This window comes from Macrobrachium rosenbergii, chromosome 4, assembly GCF_040412425.1.
Source record: "Macrobrachium rosenbergii isolate ZJJX-2024 chromosome 4, ASM4041242v1, whole genome shotgun sequence".
NCBI lineage: Eukaryota > Metazoa > Arthropoda > Malacostraca > Decapoda > Palaemonidae > Macrobrachium > Macrobrachium rosenbergii.
The window spans coordinates 79,648,517-79,671,016 of NC_089744.1; the positions used below are offsets into that span (position 1 = coordinate 79,648,517).

A 22,500-nucleotide genomic window follows, 5' to 3' on the forward strand; every position below is an offset into this window, starting at 1 on the left:
TATATATACATATATATATATATATATATATATATATATATATATATATATATATATAAACATCAGATATATGAAACATCAGAATGTGTATTTGTTCATAAGTATATGTTTGCGTGTAAATTCAGTTTCCTTTATTTTCTGTTTGCACTTTTGGTCATTTTGAATCTCAGTCTGCATAATTATCAAGTTTTAAATGTTATTGTTTGATTATAATAAAATAATAATCAAACATTTTAAAGACATGTGTTGGAGAATGACGTAATCAGGGATACCTGAATAGCTGGGATCCCACACGAGACAAAAAATTATTAATTGCTTTTACTCTTCATTCTTTCTATTTGCTTAGGTTTTATCTATACCCGTTCCAAGACTCGGAGCAGACGTTTTTATCTATTGCATTTTCAATCCTGTGTGTAGAAGATAGAAGGAGGTATGCTTTTGATTTCAAGTTGGTTCATGATGGCTATAATTATATATTTATCATAACTCTATATACTCTAGTCAAGCTCGTACTGGTATGTACTTTTATTTATGTTTTTTTTTTTTTTGGAACATGTGAAGACGTCACGTACGACCTACATCACGTCGAACGTGTCTGATTCTGGTTTGTTTTTCTTTTCATCCTCCTCCTCCTTCTTCTTCTTCTTCTTCTTCCTTTCTCTTTGGCAACCTTTGGTTGGCCTCCCATCTCCCACCCAGCGGAGCTTCCCATCTCTCTTGTCGGAAGGTACTGATCCGAGACAGAACCTTTCACCTGGGACGCTCAAGGGCTTGTCCCATATAGCAGTCTGGGCAAGAGGGGCTGGGGGAGGGGGGGGAGGGTATTTGGCGCCCGTGGGCGTGGGAATTTATTGTTTACACATTGGCGCACCTGCATATTTATAACAGTATTCACAAGCATAGATCTGTTTATTTAGGTGTGAGGTTTTGGCAAAATGGTGTGGGCATTTGTAATGATTGATGTGTGGTGTTTGAATGTATGAATGTTTAATGTAAAAGCCCTTGTGTATTTTTCATTTATGTTATGAAGAAACGTTTTGGCTGGTGAATGTTTGCATGCCACAGTATGAAAACTCTTTGGTTATCTTTATTAGCTTTCATTTCTTATATGAAAGTGTTGGTGGATGTTTGCATTCTCATATGTGTACACTTTTACTTATATCTTTTCATTACTTTTCCTGAGAGTGGTATGTGGTTTTCGCTCGACTTTCTTTTTTTTTTCTCCTTAGAACTTTTTCTGATATAGGCGTTGATGAAAGATAAGTATTTAAACGGTATTGTAAAGGTTTCCCTACCTTATTTACGATATCATTATTTGTCCCACTTATCTAATTAAGTATAAATGAATGTTATTATTTGCTGGTATTTTTATCATTAATATTGATAATTAGATTCATTGATCAGTGATAGTCGTAAATAAAAGCAAATTTGATATTCAGATTTGATATTCAAATTTAGATATCTATATAATACTATATATAGATGACTCCATGAATATAATATATATATATATATATATATATATATATATATATATATATATATATATATATATATATATATATATATATATATATATATATATATATATATATATATATATATTATATATATATATATATATATTAGATATATATATATATCAAGACTATTGTGGAGTACGTCTTACCTGTGAGATGATTGTTCCAGGACGGATTAATACCTTCACTTAACTTTCTTTTTAGTTCTTCTATCCTTGTTTTAATTACCATATTACCTATATCTCCTATCATTGCTCATTAGCATTCTTCTCAACCTTTATCTTATTCTTTCGTTTCTGTCAATTTAGAACGTAAGTAGGAAGTAAATATAGGTTGTGATTGGAAATAAAAGTAATAAACAGAAGTATACGCCAAAGTGAAAATTTTATTTCATAAATTTAACAGTAATAACGTCAGTAGCAAAAAAAATAACAAGTAAAAATTGCGCCAAAGTTTCTTCGGCGCAATCGAGTTTTCTGTACAGCCGCTACAGCGTATAATCAAGGCTACCGAAATTAGATAAATCTTTCGGTATAATGCTGTATGAGCCGCGGCCCATGAAACTTTAACCGGTGGTGGCCTATCCTATATCGTTGCCAGAAACACGATTATGGCTAACTTTAATCTTGAATAAAACAAAAACTACTAGGGCAAGAGGACTGCAATTTGGTATGTTTGATGATTGGAGGGGGATGATCAACATACCAACTTGCAGTCCTCTAGCCTCAGTAGTTTTTAAGATCCGAGGGCGAACAAAAAAAGTGCCGACAGAAAAAAAAGTAAGGACGGGCAGACAAAGCCGGCAAAATAGCTTTCTTTTACAGAAAATTAAAAATGAAATATAAATAAAAATGAAAATACAAATGACTAGCAAAGGAGAAGTATAAGAGTTAGGACTCAGACGAAAGTTGCGAGAATGATATCAGTGGGAAAATTATGTAGTGAACACGAACGCAGAGTAAAATCCAAAGAAATTGCTCCACCTAAGGTAAAAACAGAAATACTGTCATCAATACAGCGACCCATAAAACCTATTCAGCTTGATCTCTTAACCTGAGATGAAGTTTCCAATCAGACCAGAATTAATTACTGAATTCAAGGAATGTTTATGGATCAGTTAATTAAGTCTGAAATAGATAACAACTAAATATGAATGCTTCTCAAATGGCAGTACATGTATGGTTTCCAGGCAAACTTCATCGTATTTCAATATCGTATATTGTACGAGATCTAGAGTTCTGTTCTTTTCAGTCCATGGAAATTATTCATATGATGATATCTGACCAGTTTACTGGCTGGAAATGTATTTTATTGTTATTACAAAAACGAGCATAATTTACAATGTTCAGTTCACAGTTTCCTTTAATGCTTTGGTGTTTTCTGATCGCTCGCTGAATCTCTGTTCCCTCAGTCAATTGAATTAATACCTCCAGAAGTATTTTTATATGATCAACCTCAGACAAAAGAACTGTTCTAATCAATCCATATGGAGAGAGACTTTACAACAAAGGTTAATGGGCAATCGTCTTTAAATTGACTCTTGAGACTGGTTACATGCCAGTCAATTATCAGTGTCAGTTGATAAAATTGCAGTGAGTTGACAGAATGTAGTTCCAGAAAAACAAGTTGACAAAGCTGGTTGCAAGTAAAATAATTTGACAAAAACAAGTTTCGATTAGGCCGCGTTAAAGCAGTTCTCAGGGGATGTTTATCATCTAGAACTTGAAAGAAGGTTAAGAACTACTTTACATAATAATTCTGCAGCCTTGATGTGACAAAGGATAGGGTATTCAAAAGATTGCTGTAGCAACAGTGTAGTGGGGATGTTAGAATTGAAGGGCCAAGCTTATACACACAGACTATATATACACTAGTGGTCATAGTAGCCATCTTACCAGCTAGATGAACGGAGGTTCATGCTTGGGCGCATTCCATTAACATCTCATTGTACCTATAGTAAATTAAACAGTGAATTGCCTGCCAAAGTGGCAGTGGTAGGTAGCAGATATGGGGTCGAGAAAACACAGGTCAGGTAACCTCATCCCAAAATGCTGAAACCCGAGAGGAGCAGAACTTTCTGGAACCACCCTCTCCAATGGAAACCAGGGATATATATATATATATATATATATATATATATATATATATATATATATATATATATATATATATATATATGTATGTATGTATGGTGTGTGTGTTTACTCACAAATGGATGATAGTGAGATAGATAGAGATAGACATACGAGGAAACTCCTATGTAATTAACGTGTGATAGCAATGGCTAATAGTCTTTAAATACAATACTGGCTGCCGTAGTCTGCACTTCAATCGCTTTCGGGAAATGCTCCGTGGACAAAATTTCCTTCGGATTGACGATGGTAAGATTATTCCTTATTGTTAGCTGATAATGTGATAGTGCTTCGGTTAAAACGTAGTAATGGTGGTAGTAATAGTAGTGGTGGCGGTGGTAGTGAAGGCTTTCATTATTAAATTCCTTCTCTTATACTTCACCCTTTCATAATGAAATTCCAGGCCACCAAAGCACTGAAGGTGAATAGTTTATCAGGCATGTTTAATAAAAGGTTCTTGATATTCCGTCATGAGCAGCTTTTAATATACCCTCTTTCACGACCAGCAAAGCAAGCGCTTTGAAGCACCCTTTGCTCTCTCTCTCTCTCTCTCTCTCTCTCTCTCTCTCTCTCTCTCTCTCTCTCTCTCTCTCCTCCCCGTAAATGGGGTGGGCCGGGGGGTTAGTGCCGTCAGTGCATTTCATGCGGTGCACCGTAGGATTACTTAAGGTTCTTTGCAGCGTGCCTTCGGCCCCTAGCTGCAACCTCTTTCGTTTCTTTTACTGTACCTCCTTTCATATTCTCTTTCTTCCAACTTACTCTCCATCCTCTTCTAACAATTGATTGATTCATAGTGCGACTCTGAGGTTTTCCTCCTGTTACACCTTTCAGACCTTTTACTGTCATTTCCCGTTTCAGCGCTGAATGACCTCATAGGTCCCAGTGCTTGGCCTTTGGCCTAAATTCTATATTCAGTTCAATCTCTCTCTCTCTCTCTCTCTCTCTCTCTTTTGTTTTACTGCGCTTGGATGAACTTCAGAGGGAAACACAACAAGAAAATAAGTTGAATTGTGCAACGCATGCAGTGATTACAAACATTTTAGCTTCAGTTTAGTTCTGATCTCTGGGAAATGAGTTTTAATTCCTGCAGATATTTAAATGACAGTTCAGAATATTTCTGCATTATATGTAAGTCCTTATTCATTTTAAGATCTTTCTTTTACCATTGGAAACTTCTCAGCTGTCTTTGCTAATCATTTACTTATCGTGTTTCTTGGTCCCACGAATGCTGAACACAAAATGTGAATTCAAAATTTCTTCAGATTCTTCACACCCGAGTTCCTCTCTGCCTTCTTCGTTTATCGATTCTTATGATTACTATCTTTCGGTTTAAGAGTCTTTCCGTCGAAGTTGAAATATATATTATCATATCTTATTTTACTCTGTTTTTTCTTTTTCTTTTTCTTACATGCAATTAGGGAACTGGATTTGGGCTGCGTTGCCCAGCAAATTTTCTCATCCGAATATTGCAAAACCTTTCCACCTGCGTATTACCTTCACGTATATTGTAATGATGCTTATGGTTCTTATGCTGAGACTAAACAATTCATCGAGCAATTCACTTGAAACGAAATATACTTTATAGGCCGCTGGTACTACAGAGAGGACAGTACATCACCCTTTATTATTCCCTTTAACAATATAATTAATTCCTCGGTTAGAGGACAACCCAACAGACAGACAGCTTTACTTAGGAGGGGTAGAGGAGGGGAGGATAGATGGGGGGGAGTTATGTAAATTTCTCCCCCTCCCAAACGAGCATAATGCTCATTCAAGTCACGACCGAACAATGGACGGTAAATAAACTTCTGTGATGATGCATGTCTCACCCCATCTGATCTTTACATTACCTATGATGTATTGTGTCAGTGGAATCGGAGCCTCCCATCTGCAAGCGTGCTCGGAATCGATCCGGCGACTTAAGCAGGGCTTGCCCAGACACGCAATTCAGGTCATCGGGACGTCGCTGCTTGACCCTGCCAGAACGGCTCTCGTGGGGAATGGGGAGACATTGGCCTTTTGTAGGCTTGCTTTCTTTCGTGAGGGGGGGGGGGTTGTTCTCTTGGTGGTATAGGTCATTTACGGTAGGTCTGGTTTCGTGCGCTTTCTGGGAAGTGCGTCGTTTATTATATACAAGAGGGAATATACCAGAATGCGTAAATATGGGTACAAACAAATTTATATTTATATATCTATATATACTTACTGTATATCAGTATACCTCAGTTTAACAGTTTAACCAGACCACTGAGCTGATTAACAGCTCTCCTAGTGCTGGCCCGAAGGATTAGATTTATTTTACGTGACTAAGAACCAACTGGTTAGCTAGCAACGGGACCTACAGCTTATTGTGGAATCCGAACCACGTTATGTCGAGAAATGAATTTCTATCACCAGAAATAAATTCCTTTAATTCTTCAATGGCCGATTGGAGAGTCGAACGCTTGGCCAACAGCGTTATATATATGTATATACATTTTGTATGTATGTATGTATGTATGTATGTTGGAGAGGATACGATTATGTTTATGTGTGGGTATTGCACAATTAAACACACGCACACATATATATGTATGTGTTTGTGTGTATATCCATATATATAGATATACACATGTAAGTACGTATATATATTTATATAAATATACACATACATACATACATACTCGTATATATACAACTTCACAATTTTAACCACTTTTTTACGTATTTAGAGAATGCGCATGAACAGTGCATCCCCCCTCCTTTCTTGCATGTGCTTTCATAGTTCCAGTATTTCAAGGAATATCAGTTTAAACACTTTTTTTATTGTGCTGTTTCAATCATTGCTGTAATTGCATCGCACTGTTATTTTCCGCCATAGAACCCTATGCAGGAAATTTCATTATTTTTTCTATCATTGTATAGCCATCCATAACATATGTACGTATGTACTTACTAGTAATGAACATGATCCGGTTATAGTAAAGTTCTCTTCAGTTTCCTCGTACTTTTAGGTTGATCTAAGTTTTTTTTTAATATTTTTTTTAATTTCTTTGTTCCATTTTTGTCGATACAATTTCGGCCATTGTTCTCGGGAGCTACTTGCGATCAGATAGCAGTTGTTTCTTCGACCGTTTGTAAAGCGTGACGTTTTAATTTTTGGACCGATAAAGCAAGGAAATTTTCAATACCAAAAGTTTCTGAACTGATAAATTCTTCATCCCATTTACCAGTAAGATTTGGAGTGCTCTGCCATCTCCCGTTTTTGCATTCTCATGATGATTCGAGTTCAAAAGGTCAGTTCATTAAGACCACATCACTATTTTTTTTTTTTTTTAGTGATGCCAACTTACTTTCTAGTTAATTTGCCTGATTTGGCATCTTCTACTGGTAGGGAAAGTAGGCGCAAATACTGTAAGGTTCAGTTCTTGTAAAATCCATTTGGTTTCACATTTAAAGGTAGAAATTTATAAAGAGTTACTTTTTGAATGTGGGACTGTAGTTTTACGATTTAAAACGGCGTAAACTTGCAGAAAAATGAAAATATATTATTGTTTTTAATTCATTAGCAATGTTCAACCTGGGCTTCAGAAGTAAGTCGGGATTTTACAGATGCCAAGAAAGGGATTAATGTCTTCTGTAAATGTAATCCGTATTAAAAGCGGTGATTATAAACGTTTATGTGCGTATTGTTTAGATTTATGGATAATTGTTTTATATACACGCTACAACGTTTTAATCCATGAAAGCAAAAGAAATACTAAGCTATGAGTATTTATTTCATTTTCACCGATTCTCTTCAGCAATGCACACAAACAAGTAAAAAATGAGCCGAAGTTTCTTCGGCGTACTTGAGTTTTCTGTACTGCGTGTAATGCTGTGTGAAACTCTCAGACACGGCCCATGAAAATCTCAGCGGCGGCTCATGAAATTTTCAACCACGGCCCGGTGGTGGCCTGTGTTGTTGGCACCTATAGCGGTGCCAGACGCACGATTATGGCTAAATTTAACCTTAAATAAAATAAAAACTACTGAGGCTAGAGGGCTGCAATTTGGTATGTTTGATGATTGGAGGGTGGATGATCAACATCCCAGTTTGCAGCCCTCTAGCCTCAGTAGTTTTTAAGACCTGAGGGCGGACAGAAAAAGTGCGGACGGACTGACAAAATTTAGCCACATCAGTAGTTTTCTTTTACAGAAAAGTAAAACGGGTGGGGTTGAGGGGAAGCGAGGCAAGGTTCTGTGATAATTATGGTTAGGTATTTAACCATACTGCAATATTTACCCAGGAATAACCGTTCCACGTATTAAGCTATAAAGTGGCCATAACATCCCCCTCCCGTGTTCTCTCCATTTTTCCCGAGTCTCCCCTTTTCCAATCTGGCATTCAACCCTGAGCTTGGAATCTTTCTACTACGTCCACGAAAGCCGCCGAGCAGACGGAGCGCGAGTAATTATTCAACCGGATCGTTCAGACGATGATTGCAATCAAACATTGTTATTAAAGGCTTAAATAGACACAGGGGCGAGTAGTAAATCACTAAGACTCTTGATGTGATCTGGCAGTGTAAGGGTAAGCGATCTTTTGTATGCGTGCAGTGTGTTCGTGTTTTTTTTTTTTTATGTTTTGTTATGTGAGCAAACATTTATGGAAATTGTAAAAAATAATATCGTTTGTTTTGATCACCATGGAAACTGCTACCTTAGAAGAGTGACAGATGACCTTATCGCCATGGAAACCGCTGTCTTAGAAGAGTGACAGACGACCTTATCACCGTGGAAACTGGTGTCTTAGAAGAGTGACAGATAACCTTATCGCCATGGAAACTGCTGTCTTAGAAGAGTGACAGATAATCTTATCGCCATGGAAACTGCTGCCTTAGAAGAGTTCTTAGAAGAGTGACAGATGACCTTATCGCCATGGAAACTGGTGTCTTAGAAGAGTGACAGATGACCTATCACCATGGAATCTGCTGTCTTAGAAGAGTGACAGATAACCTTATCACTATGGAAACTGGTGTCTTAGAAGAATGACAGATGACCATATCACTATGGAAACTGGTGTCTTAGAAGAGTGACAGAAGACCTTATCACCATGGAAACTGCTGTCTTAGAAGAATGACAGATAACCTTATCACTATGGAAACTGGTGTCTTAGAAGAGTGACAAAAAACCTTATCACCATGGAAACTGGTGTCTTAGAAGAGTGACACATGAACTTATCACTATGGAAACTGGTGTCTTAGAAGAGTGACAAAAAACCTTATCCCCATGGAAACTGGTGTCTTAGAAGAGTGACAGATAACCTTATCACTATTGAAACTGGTGTCTTAGAAGAGTGACAGATAACCTTATCACTATTGAAACTGGTGTCTTAGAAGAGTGACAGATAACCTTATCACTATGGAAACTGGTGTCTTAGAAGAGTGACAGATGACCTTATCACCATGGAAACTGGTGTCTTAGAAGAGTGACAAAAAACCTTATCACCATGGAAACTGGTGTCTTAGAAGAGTGACAGATAACCTTATCACTATGGAAACTGGTGTCTTAGAAAAGTGACAGAAGTCTTTATCACCATGGAAACTGGTGTTTTAGAAGAGTGACAGATAACTTTATCACTATGGAAACTGGCGTCTTAGAAGAATGACAGATGACCTTATCACCATGGAATCTGCTGTCGTAGAAGAGTGACAGAGGACCTTATCACCATGGAAATTGCTGTCTTAGAAGAGTGACAGAAGACCTTATCACCATGGAAACTGATGTCTTAGAAGAGTGACAGATAACCTTATCACTATGGAAACTGGTGTCTTAGAAGATTGACAGATAACCTTATCACTATGGAAACTGATGGCTTAGAAGAATAACAGATGACCTTATCACCATGGAAACTGCAGTTTTAGAAAAGTGACAGATGACCTTATCACCATGGAAACTTCTTTCTTAGAAGAGTGACAGATAACATTATCACCATGGAAACTACTGCCTTAGAAGAGTGACAGATAACCTTATCACCATGGAAACTCATGTCTTAGAAGAGTGACAGACAACCTTATCGCCATGGAAACTGATGTCTTAGAAGGGTGACAGATAACCTTATTACTATGGAAACTGCTGTCTTAGAAGAATAACAGATAACCTTATTGCCATGGAAACTGCTGTCTTAGAAGAGTGACAGATGACCTTATCACCATGGAAACTGCTGTCTTAGAAGAATAACAGATAACCTTATCACCATGGAAACTGGTGTCTTAGAGGAGTGACAGATAACCTTATCACCATGGAAACTGCTGTCTTAGAAGAATAACAGATGACCTTATCACCATGGAAACTGGTGTCTTAGAAGAGTGACAGATGACCTTATTGCCACGGAAACTGCTGTCTTAGAAGATTGACAGATGACCTTATCACCATGGAAACTGCTGTCTTAGAGGAGTGATAGATAACCTTATCACCATGGAAACTGCTGTTTTCGAAGATTGACAGAAGACCTTATCACCATGGAAACTGCTGTCTTTGAAGAGTGACAGATGACCTTATCACCATGGAAACTGTTGTCTTAGAAGAGTGACAGATGACCTTATCACCATGGAAACTGCTGTCTTAGAGGAGTGATAGATAACCTTATCACCATGGAAACTGCTGTCTTTGAAGAGTGACAGATGACCTTATCACCATGGAAACTGTTGTCTTAGAAGAGTGACAGATAACCATATCACTATGGAAACTGGTGTCTTAGAATAGTGACAGATAACCTTTTCGACAGTACCCTTTTGAAAACATTATATCGAATTAAGCTAAGCATAGTTTACTTACATTTTTATGTTTATTTATTGATTTAATTTATTTTTTCTCTTATAATAACTGATCTCCTCTTTCTGTATTCCCAATTACCTTCTGTTACTTCTTTCAAATGAGTACCATATTGTTTGGAAGCTTGAATTTCACTTCAGTGGCTCCAGTGGTGGGCTTCTTCCATATGAATAGGTTTCATCTTTTGAATAATAATGATAAAAGTTAATAACAAATACAGTATTTAAAAACTAAAAGGTCATCACATATTTTTTTCAGTGGAAAGTGATTTTCCTTTCAGTCTTTAAATTTAAATCACTGATAATGGTTTGTTGATTTTCCCAGAGTTTTCCCTAAGGCGTATAAGAGAATTAATTTTCTAAATTTGCTTGTAGATTTCCCAGAGTTTTCCCCAAGATTTATAAGAATTAATTTCATATATTTGTTTGTAGATTTTCCCAGAGTTTTCCCCAAGACATAAAGGTAAAGTAATTTCCTGTATATGCTTGTTGATTTTCCCAGAGTTTTCCCCAAGATATATATGACATTTACTTTATTATATTTGCTTGTAGATTTTCCCAGAGTTTTCCCCAAGATATATATGACATTTAGTTTATGATATTTGCTTGTAGATTTTCCCAGAGTTTTCGCCAAAACATACAAGAAAACTAATTTCCTATAATTACTTGTTGATTTTCTCAGTCTTCCGCAAGATATAAAAGAGAATTAATATCCTATATTAGCATGTAGATTTTCCCAGAGTTTTCCCCAAGACATACAAGAGAATTACTTTCCTATATTAGCTATGTTTGCTTGCATATTTTCCCAGAGTTTTCCTGATGAAATTCAAGAGAATTACTTTCCTATATTTGCTTGCAGATTTTCCCAGAGTTTTCCCCGAGACTAAAGGAGAATTAATTTCCTGTATTTGCTTGTACATTTCCCCAGAGTTTTCACCAAGACATACAAGAGAATTACTTTCCTATATTTGCCTCCAGATTTTCCCAGAGTTTTCCCCAAGACATACAAGAGAATTAATTTCATATATTTGCTTGCAGATTTTCCCAGAGTTTTCCACAAGACATACAAGAGAAACAGGAGAATTTAATCTCAAGTTTGAAAATAAACAAAAAAAATCTCAGACTTAAATTGCATTTTATTTTGTTTGCGAGATAAGAAACAGGATGCTGTTACGGTCTCTCTGTGCTTTTGTTAATGAATCTGCGATTTCTCTTTGGGTGAGTTAATGAACTTGAGAACAACAGATCAATTTCTCGGTCATTTCTGCGTCTTTCTCTTTTCTCCTCCTTTCATTTGGAGATGAGATGAGAGAGAGAGAGAGAGAGAGAGAGAGAGAGAGAGAGAGAGAGAGAGAGAGAGAGAGAGAGAGAGAGAAAGTATTTGCAGTAATGCTTCGTGTACATTTCAGTCTTCATCCAGAAAGCATATTTTAAACAGCTAATATATCTTTGAAAATAAAAGAATTATGAATAAATAGGAAATAAACTCATGGGAAATTACTTATTGAAGTACTCATAAAGATTTGAAAATTAACCTTATTTACATATGCAGACTAAAAGTAACAATTATCATCTGGTAGGTAATTTAACAACAGAATACTTTTTATCGTTAGGGTCACATAAATTTTAGTATTGCAGTACGTGACTATTTACCGAACAGAAGCAACTATAATATTTCAGCACACATGCTCACTTACTGCCATGCGCTCCACGGAGAAGCAAATATGGAAAATGTAATTCTTAATCAATTAGATTAATCTGTATCTGTTACATATTCTATTTCCTGAGAGACACGAGATTCGGATGATAACAATCATCCGAAGTCATCCTGATATCCAGCTGTCAACGCGGATGATGGATTGGCTCTCACTTGCGCTGCGATCATGAATTTCATTGGCGTCTTGGGCATCATAGTGTTTCATGAACGACGTTCCTAAGGCCAAATGTTCCGTGTTAAGAAATACCAGCATCGCCTCTTCTGAGGGAAACATATTTCTGTGTGTTTTTTTTTTTTTCTGGACGCCTTACGAATTGAACCTATTAGGGACGACTTTTTATCTGAGAGAGAGAGAGAGAGAGAGAGAGAGAGAGAGAGAGAGAGAGAGAGAGAGAGAGAGAGAGAGAGAGAGAGAGAGAGAGAGAGAGAGAGAGAGAGAGAGAGAGAGAGAGAGAGAGACTGTGAGGGAGAGAGAGAGAGAGAGAGAGAGAGAGAGAGAGAGAGAGAGAGCCGAGGGGGAGAGATAGAGAGAGAGAGAGAGAGAGAGAGAGAGAGAGAGAGAGAGAGAGAGAGAGAGAGACCGAGAAAGACAGAGAGACCGAAGATGAGAGAGAGAGAGAGAGAGAGAGAGATGCAAACTGATGGCTGTGCACAGTCGCCCGTAAACTTTGCACGTGTTTGGCTTCGACTGTTTGATGGTGTATTTATCAACCCATTATTCTCTTTGGCAAACTGCAAATCGCCGCTAACCAGAATCGCTAATTCGAGAGGAAGAGGGCAGAGGCTTTGTGTCCAAAATCGGACAAATATTGGCGCTTCTTCAAGAGGGGTTTTCTCACATCCACTAAAGAACATCAAACGCTGCAGATACACCCACTTGTACCCGTGGCTTTTGCTGTTCTGAATGATATATTAGCCGGGGCTGGTTTGGGCGCGCGTGCGCGCTCGTTGCTTGCGTGGGGCGAGTCAATTTCCATGCATATGAACGGAAGACGATTTTATTTGTAGGAGCGTATGTACTTCTGCGTGCATGTTAACCCAGAGAATGGTGATATTAGCTTAAATAAAACAGTTTTAGTAATGACTTAATTTGTTAAAAAAAAGAAATTCTCCAATTTTTATACATATGACTGGAAGACGATTTATTTGTATGAGCGCATGCATTTTTGTGTGCTTGCTAACCTAGAGAATGGTGATATTAGCTTAGATAAAATCAGTTTTAGTAATGGCATAATTCAACGTATTTGTATAGCTTGATGTAATAGAAAAATTCTTCTTTGAAAGCTATGTGAGTATAGAACCCCTGGAAATTATAGAAAGGCTTGTAAGGTAGGACTGCGTGGGTATAATGGCGAAAAGGTCAGGGTGATTAACATAGAACCAATGACAGGTGCGGGTATGAGGGTACTACAGTGAACGTGAAAGGGGAACATTCTCCTGAAAATGTCATCCGATATATATATGCGATAAAAGCATAATGGAAATTGAATTTACTCAAGTCAAAGAATTAAGCTTCGTGATTTAGCGATTTCAGTTAGATTCAATTCTTTCAAGAACAATTTTGGACGTTACCAAATACCGGGTTGACGTTCTACAAGGGGTATATAGGCTGAAATAATATTGAAAGATCGTTGTTTTTCCTATTTTGTATTGATAACGCCTTAGAGACATGTTCACATAGGTAGTTTTTCTTTCAGTATATTATACGTATAGCTTGCAGGCGCGGTCAAAAGACCAATGAGAAAGAACCGAATTTGAGTCACCCAAATATATCTTGTAAAAATTTAGGAGACCCTTTACATGTGTCATATTTCATTTTGAGATATTGCCCAATTAAGAGGGTGCTATCATGCGTCATTATTTACAGTAAGGCAAAATTATTATATGATTGAGTATTGCCGTAGCTTTTTTTTTGTGTGTGGGTGATAGGGCGTTGGACATCCATCTGTAGGACATAATAAGATCATTTTATTTTGGGACATCCTCCAGTAAGACGTAAGAAGACAATTTATTCTACAAGATTTAACTAGTCTCTGTATCATCTGAGCCGAGATTATGGACAAAATTTGCTTGGGTGTCTGCATGCATGTTTGTATAATACGTGTGTGACTGCACCCTATATATATATATATATATATATATATATATATATATATATATATATATATATATATATATATATATATATATATATATATATATATACATACACACACACACACACATACACATATATATATATATATATATATATATATATATATATATATATATATATATATATATATATATATATATATATATAGATCCATATCCCAAAAGTCAGAAGAAAAATTCCAGGAAATTCTGGAAAGGGCTTAGATCTTTTCAGTAGTTAATGTCGTCCCTTTCTTTTCCCGTTGGATCTGGGAGAGAAATCCCCATAATCCCGCGGTAACGGTAATCGCAGAAGATAACAGTAACAGTGAGCGTGACCGTTCTGGCGGGGAGACGGAAGCACCGCTCCCGCAGGATCCTAATGGTAAAAAGTGGCCAAGGAGGCATCCTGGAAGGACACTCAGGAACCTAACTCGCGTCATACAGGAGGTCGTTAACATTTAGCTTGTGAAGCTTTTACGGCGTAAAGGGAGTTCCGCAGGGGTCTTTCTTTCTCCCCCTCTCTTAATGCCTTGTATGGATTTTCTCCTTTTTTTTTTTTTGTGTTTTTTTTTATTCCTCGTTTTTGTTTTTATTGGTGACTGCTCTTTCGTAGTCACCCGGAGACTGACCCCAGCCTGGCTCTTAGCAAAGGGCGCGTCGCTTATCCATATGTAGTGTTGTTCCCAAAATTCGCCTCTTGATCCTTTTGCACAGTCACATTAAACTTTTTCCCCCTTTTCCTTTTTTCCTTTGTATTTTCCTGGTAGAATGCAGTGATGTCATTTGAATACTTGTCGATATCGACTTTTACTGATGACTTAACTTAAAAGCGTTTTTAGTTTTATTATTCACCGAAATCGGGTAAAGTTATAAGGATATTTAATGCATATGTGTAAGCCTTTTTAGATATATTTGTAAATATGTATAGCTCAGTTATAAACTTAATCTTCATTCATCTCAGCGTTGAATGACCTCATGGGTCGCAGTGCTTGGCCTATGGCCTAAATCACATATTCCGTTCCATTCTAGTCCTCTTAGCAACTTTAGAAGGCCCTCTTTCACTTTTACTTTTCCTTTCGCTTTTTCGATAAGATTTTAAAACGTAGATTTTCCCCTTTGAAACCAAACCATTGTGTTGACCCTAGTTTAACTTTCCTTACGTTTTTCGATAAGATTTTGAAGTTCACTTAGATTTTCCTCTCTGAAACCAAGCCATTGCGTTGACCATAGTTTAACTTTCCTTACGTTTTTCGATAAGATTTTGAAACGCAGATTTTCGCCTTTGAAACCAAACCATCGCGTTGGACCTCGGGTAACTAATCTGATGACCTCAGAAATCCAAGCATCTGAATGTGTGTCCCCAAGTCGTAAGAAGAAATCCATGAGCATCTTGCTTAGGAGACATTCATGGTGATATCACGGCCGGATAAATATTACGAGAAACGATGGTCTTTATACACCCACCAGAGTTTCTTGGGATTTAAGCCCTTTCAAGCAGTCGCGTCCTTTTGGTTGTAAGTGGGGCGAAATTCATTCATTGTTCGTTAAATGGCTGTCAAGCCGTTGTACTCATTGTTCCTGTTAAATGTTCATTCTATTTGATGATATGCTGCCTTTTACATTAAGGAATTAATGCATCCTGTTATAAAATCGCCTTGTGTAGCTCAGAGCCTTGGAGAATTGAAGTCAGAAGAAATAAAAAGGAACAAACTTTCCTAAAATAGGGCGTCGACTATTACCATTAAATGTTTGATATCGAAGTGCCCGTGGGAAGTTTGAACAGGGAAGAGGTTCCTTGATACCCAGCAATCAGCAATGCAGTCTTCAACATCAGCGAAATGGAACTCGGTTTCTGGTCTAATAACATAGCAGCAATACTTTGTATTTAAAGGGAATTTGTACTGTCTCTTATATGACATTGCTCTCAAGCGGAATTCGAAAATTCGTGACATAGGTCCGTTGAGAATTTGTGTGTGTTTTATTTTATTTTAATTTTTGTAAAGATACTAGATTATCATCTTCCTGATCAAATTAGATTGCATTAGGATGCGCTGGAGAGAAATTGTTACTATATGTAATTAACTTCATTAACCATGACCAGAGCTTTCGTTAATTGGCTGATTTGATATCATCTGTCTACGTTAAAGTTGTCAGATGTTTTCACCTTTATACGATTTCAAGTCAGTATGTGAGTCTCTCTCTCTCTCTCTCTCTCTCTCTCTGCCTACGTTAATTGACTGATTTCATATCAGTTGTCTACTTAAAAGTTGTCATGTTTTTCACGACCTATGGGAGACCGTTGAAGATTTATGTTAGTATGTGAGTATCTCTCTCTCTCTCTCTCTCTCTCTCACACACACATTTGCCGGATCCAGAAACCGTGTATAAGGAGATCGACAGCCCAATTCGACATTCATTACAACTAACACCAAACAGCTCTTGGCTCTCGCGAGATACCAACGGGGCCAGCCCCGAGTTTCTCGAGGCCCTACAAGGAGAGAAGACAGCAGCCAGACCTTGTGAGATTATACGTGCATCCTTTTGTGCACCGTTGTTCTTCTTGTATACACGTTCGGTGCCTTCTTTTTTATACCGTCCTTCTTTTTATTTTTATTTTTATTTTTTTGTTTTTTGTTTTTACACCGTTGTTCTCTTTAATTCTCCGATTCTGTGAATGTGGTGGTAGAGACGGAGTTACTAAGAGTTGAGATTTCTCTTGTACAGTTTTGGGTGTGTGTGTGTGTTTTCGCAGAGCGAGGATACAACAGCAGAGACCGTTGTTATATTTTGTTTGTGTATTGAGAACGACGATGGAGTTTTAGGCGACATTAAAATGCGTTGAATTCCTGGGCAAGTTAAGAAGTTTCAGGAATTTTTAGGCGGCATTATTAAGCGTTAAATTCATGGGCAAGTTACAGTTTCCGGAGTTCATATGTGCCTTTGTAACTGGAAATAAACAAGGAATTGCTCTGGGGATAGTCAAATGATTTAAGTATAATTGTAATTGCCACATGTGGGTTGAGCATGAGAAAAATTCTTTCAGCCCTGGTTGTCTGAAAATGATGTTCCGTGGAAAAGCCATAAAACTTTATGCAATATAAAGGCACCGTTTGATCTCGTCCGTGTGTGAAATTTTCGTAATAGTTGTTTTGACAACAACAATTAGTGGATAATGCTAATAATGATATTGACTGTAGGTTCCTTCGTACTGCCTGTTAGGCTACTGCTTACCAATATATTATATTTATTTTTGTCAGAAGACACCTTCATCCATATTTAACATAGATATGAAAAAGTAGGGTCATTAGACAAATTAACAATTTTATATTAATTTCTCCGTAGACGAACTTACCTGTTCAGAGTTTAGTAATCAAAATTGGTAAATAAAATGAAACTAAATCTCGAAAACTTACTGAAGAGGGTCATGGTACCTTGAAACTGTTTCTGGAAACAATAAAGAAATGCTGTTTAGTCTTCTAAGATATAGTTTCATATTATGAACCTATCGTATTTTATACTGTTTAAAAATCCAGTTTAACTTAGCCTCTCGTAAATTGAGAGAGAGAGAGAGAGAGAGAGAGAGAGAGAGAGAGAGAGAGAGAGAGAGAGAGATTAGTTCTCCCAATTAGACGCATTTAAATGTATTTGCGATTGATACCACTGGAAGCCACACCTCGAGAATAAATTAGAACGGCCAGTGCACCAATTAAGGTAATTTCTAGCCGTTAAAAGGAAGCTGGAGCCAAGCGCTCTCCTTGTAGCATTCAGTGCGATCTCCCAAAAACGGCGTTGAGAGAGCATTTTTAGGGGAGGGGTACAGGATTCCATTCCCCTACCCCCCCTTCCCTCCTCCTCCTGGTTAATGGGGCAATCGTGAGCGGCTTGCATGTACTGGATAGTTTGTGTGTTAGTCATTGCCTCCTGTTATGGTAATCGACATCCACTGCTGGAGAAAGCAAGAAAGGGGAAAAGGCTGAGGCCATAATTGCATTTAAATCCTTGAATCGTATTTTTAAATGCTCGTTTTTATTCGTCGTTTTTATTTTCTTCTTTTTGTTTTGCCGTGGGTTCTCGTTGCCTTCTGTGAGTGGTTCAAACGAAGAACATTGCAATAATGAATAGATGGACAAGAATGTTCAGTGGGCGATGTTCCTCACGTTTGTAAATACTTTTGTAATTTGTGCTGACATGAGAAATTAGCTGTTTACGTAGGATTGAATTTGGTTTTACTATAAATTAAATGTTAAACATGAATGAATGAACAGCAATGATGAATGGGAAATGTTTCTCACGTTTGTAAATAACTTTTGTAATTTGTAGTAACATGAGAGTTTAACTGTTTATGTATGATAAAATATGCTTTTACTGCAAATTAAATGTGTAGGGATTAAATGTGCGATCCCTCTAAATTAAATATTACTTGTAGTCAAAGCCCAGAGAAAAGATGTTCTGTGTACCTTGCCTGTAGTATTCAATTCGTTCCAAAGTGACGCTTGCAGACAGAGTGAACCTATGGAATTTGGGACCAGAGTCACTCAGAGAGATAGAATTTTTCGATAATGCATTTCAACCGTGCCGGGTTCGGTTGAATAATGGGATCCCAAAGTGTTTTCTTTAAATGTTAGATATTCTTTCAAAAATGTAGGAATGCAGTTCGATATTGCGAATTTAGAATTAAATATTCGACCAGTCTTTCTGTTGAAATGTTAAATTCCGTGTTTCTTGTACTACGGTGGAGAGAGTACCAGTTACTTAATTTACTCCATGTTAACAGAGCTTAGTGGGAGTTTCTTTGTGTATTTATCTGCCGTTACTCGTTCAGGACTGTAACCTGTATCCACACACACACACACACACACACACACATACGCATATATATGTTATATATGTGTGTATGTATTTTTGTATATATATATATATAAAATATATATATGTTTTATATATATGTGTGTGTATGTTTTATGTATATATATATATATTATATATTGTATATTATATATATACACATATATAGAAAGAGAGAGAGAGAGAGAGAGAGAGAGAGAGAGAGAGAGAGAGAGAGAGAGAGGCTTTTTTAAGTCTCCTTTATATACGTAATTGTGTGTTCAAATCTACAAAGGGAAGGATCATACGCTTTTATTTTCCATGCCCTTCAGACAGTTTGAACTAGATACTCCAGAAAGTTCAAATCACGTAACTGTAGAAATGTTTAAGATGTATTATCAGTCAATCATACCGATTAAGTAATATTGAGAAAGGGATTTTAGGTGTTGCGATAAACTGTTTAGCGAGTTAAAGAAGTTTTATCGTAGAAGTAACAACGGAAAATGATCGTGTTTTGACCCCGGAGTGACTCGAACACCCAGCCTTCTGATCTGGAGTCAGACGCGCTACCATTGCGCCACGAGGCCGCTATTGACGGGGGAGGACCGTCCTACTTTCGGCTGGTCCTTCCCGGGGCGCCGGAAATTGTAGCGGTGGTCAGTCTTGAGTTTTTCGAAATATTTTGTTGTATTTTAAGACAACGGTATTGTTTGAAAGTATGGGCAAACTCATGTAAACTGAGCTTATATACATTTTTATTCTGCTTGACAGGAAAGCGCGATTATGCTCGGAAATCTATAATGAAAATTGTTGGTTAAATAAGGGTTATCGTTTTATATAACATATTATTCAAATAATGACTTATGCATAATATTTTTTTATTCACGGTCAAGGAAGTAAGATGCAGTCGAACAAGGGGTATCAAAACGTTTTTTCTTGGTAATTAAATACTTAAATTTTTGTCTAGCTGTTTAAGAGAATTAATTTTTTGAGGTCATACATAACCAAGACAAAAATGGAATTGATTATTGTGTTATTTTCGTTTTCTTCGTATTATTATTATTATCATTATTATTTTTAGTCCAATATTTGCATACATTATTACTAAGCAAGCAAAAAAAAAATACTTGTGAAAGTAATATACCCTTACGTAAAATAATAGAGGGAAAAAATACTTCGAAAATTAAAATATCCTTACGTAAAATAGAGGAACAAAAATACTTCGGAAAATAAAATACCCTTACGTGAAATAGCAGAGCAAAAATGTACTGATATTGAAAGGAGCAAAATCAATAGAAAGATATTCGCATAATTAAGTGGCAATTGAAACATAAGCGAAATGAATTAAGGCACGAATTATGTGCTGGTTAATTGTCAACGAGGGCTTCGGAAATCAGCCTGTATGTAAATCGTGAGGGTTGTTGTCAGAGAAGCAGTTACACTGACGTGGATTAACATGTAAGATTAACTTTGCTGTTCAAGGGTCAGGGTACATAATACAATGACGGGCTCTGAGAAATATGGAGACGGCATCGGTGCCTTCAATATTAAGCCGAAGTAGATGGCTGGTGAAATGTAGACGATTTTAGACTATATAGGAGTTATTATTATTATTATTATTATTATTATTATTATTATTATTATTATTATTATTATTTCAAAAGATGAAACCTATTCATATGGAACAAGCCAAGATGGACCACTGACTCGAAATTCAAGTTTCCAGAGAATATGGTGTTCATTAGGAAGCAATAAGAGGAAATAAAGGGAAATGCAGAGAGAAGAGATCCCACTTATTAAAGAGGAAAAAAAATAATAAATTAACAAATAGATAAAAATGTATTGAAATGCAAGGAGATTAGTATTAGGGTAGCAATGCATTGCACCTTCGCTTGAACTTTTGGGAGACTGTTCCACAGTCTAACGGTGTGAGGAATAAAGGACCTCTGGAACTGAGAAGTTCGACAGCGAGGCGCATTTACCGCATATTGGTGCTGCTATTCAGCGTTAAGGATTTATAAAAACTAAACATATCTTAATTCGCGTTTTATATCCTTCTACGTCGATCCGATATTTGAATATCAAATCCTCATACTACTTAATCAGTTGTTTAAGTGTAATTCGTCTTTATATTGGTGGAAAGAAGTAATTTGAATTTATTACGATACGTAAATGAAATAAGAGAGAAAAGTATATGGGTCAGGTTTGTTTATATAACCTTTGTTTCTTCAAAGTCACTCGATCCAAATGCAGTTATCGGATATTCAAGCTTATCTTTATCGAGAAAATATTCAATAAAACGTAACATATTGATGTAACCTTCTTAAGGAAAGAAATGGACAAGTTTAAATATTAGGTGTAAATCTGTGTATTAGTGTGTGTACGTGTGTGTGTGTGTGTGTATTACGAACGATGTGTGTGTGTTTGTATGTTTATGTGTAGCAGTGATTCCATCCATCTCCGTTTTTCATTGTGCTACACCTCGAGAGTCAGATCGGATAGGAACCTCCCTACAGCAATTACTAACCCCCTTCCCTCTACCCCTTCTCCCCCACCCCCACCTCCCTCTCACCAGTGAGTCCATCTTTGTTCGAGCATCAGTATTCCAGCGCAGGAGTCGTAACCTATGGTCATGGTGGTGACCTACCTGAAGGTATGCTTTGTTGAGGGAATGGAGGATGAGGTGAGGGAGAAAGAAAGGGGTGGGGGGGAGGATAGGAGGAGATAAGGGAGGGAAAGGGGAAGGGGTTTCCGTGATAGGGAAAGACAATGGATAGAGGTAAAACGGGGGCATCAAGTGTTTTAGAAGCAGGTGATGTTGTGCCCTGTCTTTATGTACTTTTTTTTTTCTTTACCCTTGGTGGCCCTGTAAGAGGAAGGATGAAAGGAGGTGAAAGGAAGACGAGAATGAATAATAACGAAGCGTTATTCAGAGGGGGTGAGTCATGTGGACGCTGGGTGATCGAGATGATGATGGTGATTGAGATAATGATGATAATCGAGATAATGATAATGAGCATGATCGAAATGATGATGATCGAAATGATGATGATGATGATATGACGATCGAGACGAAGGTAATGGTGATAATGATCGAGATTATACGATGATGATCGGGACGATGATGATGATAATGATCGAGATGATACGATGATGATGATGATAATGATCGAGATGATATAATGATGATCGAGATGATGATGATATGACGATCGAGACGATGGTGATGATAATGATCGAGATGATATGATGATGATCGAGATGGTTGATGATGTTAATGATCGAGTTGAAACGATGATGATTGAGATGATGATGATGACAAAGAAGATCGAGATGATGATGATGATGATGATGATCGAGATGATGGCGTTGAG

General features: G+C 37.1%; 1 protein-coding gene and 1 non-coding gene across 2 annotated transcripts in view; one reads left to right on the plus strand and one right to left on the minus strand.

Annotated features, from left to right (window-relative positions):
• LOC136838375 (uncharacterized) overlaps positions 1–22,500 on the plus strand; it is a 626,385-nt gene that overhangs the window by 22,822 nt on the left and 581,063 nt on the right. The gene's annotated exons all lie outside the window — the stretch shown is intronic.
• Positions 19,642–19,713, minus strand: TRNAW-CCA (transfer RNA tryptophan (anticodon CCA)). Its single transcript has one exon. It is a non-coding gene; the product is annotated as a tRNA-Trp (tRNA).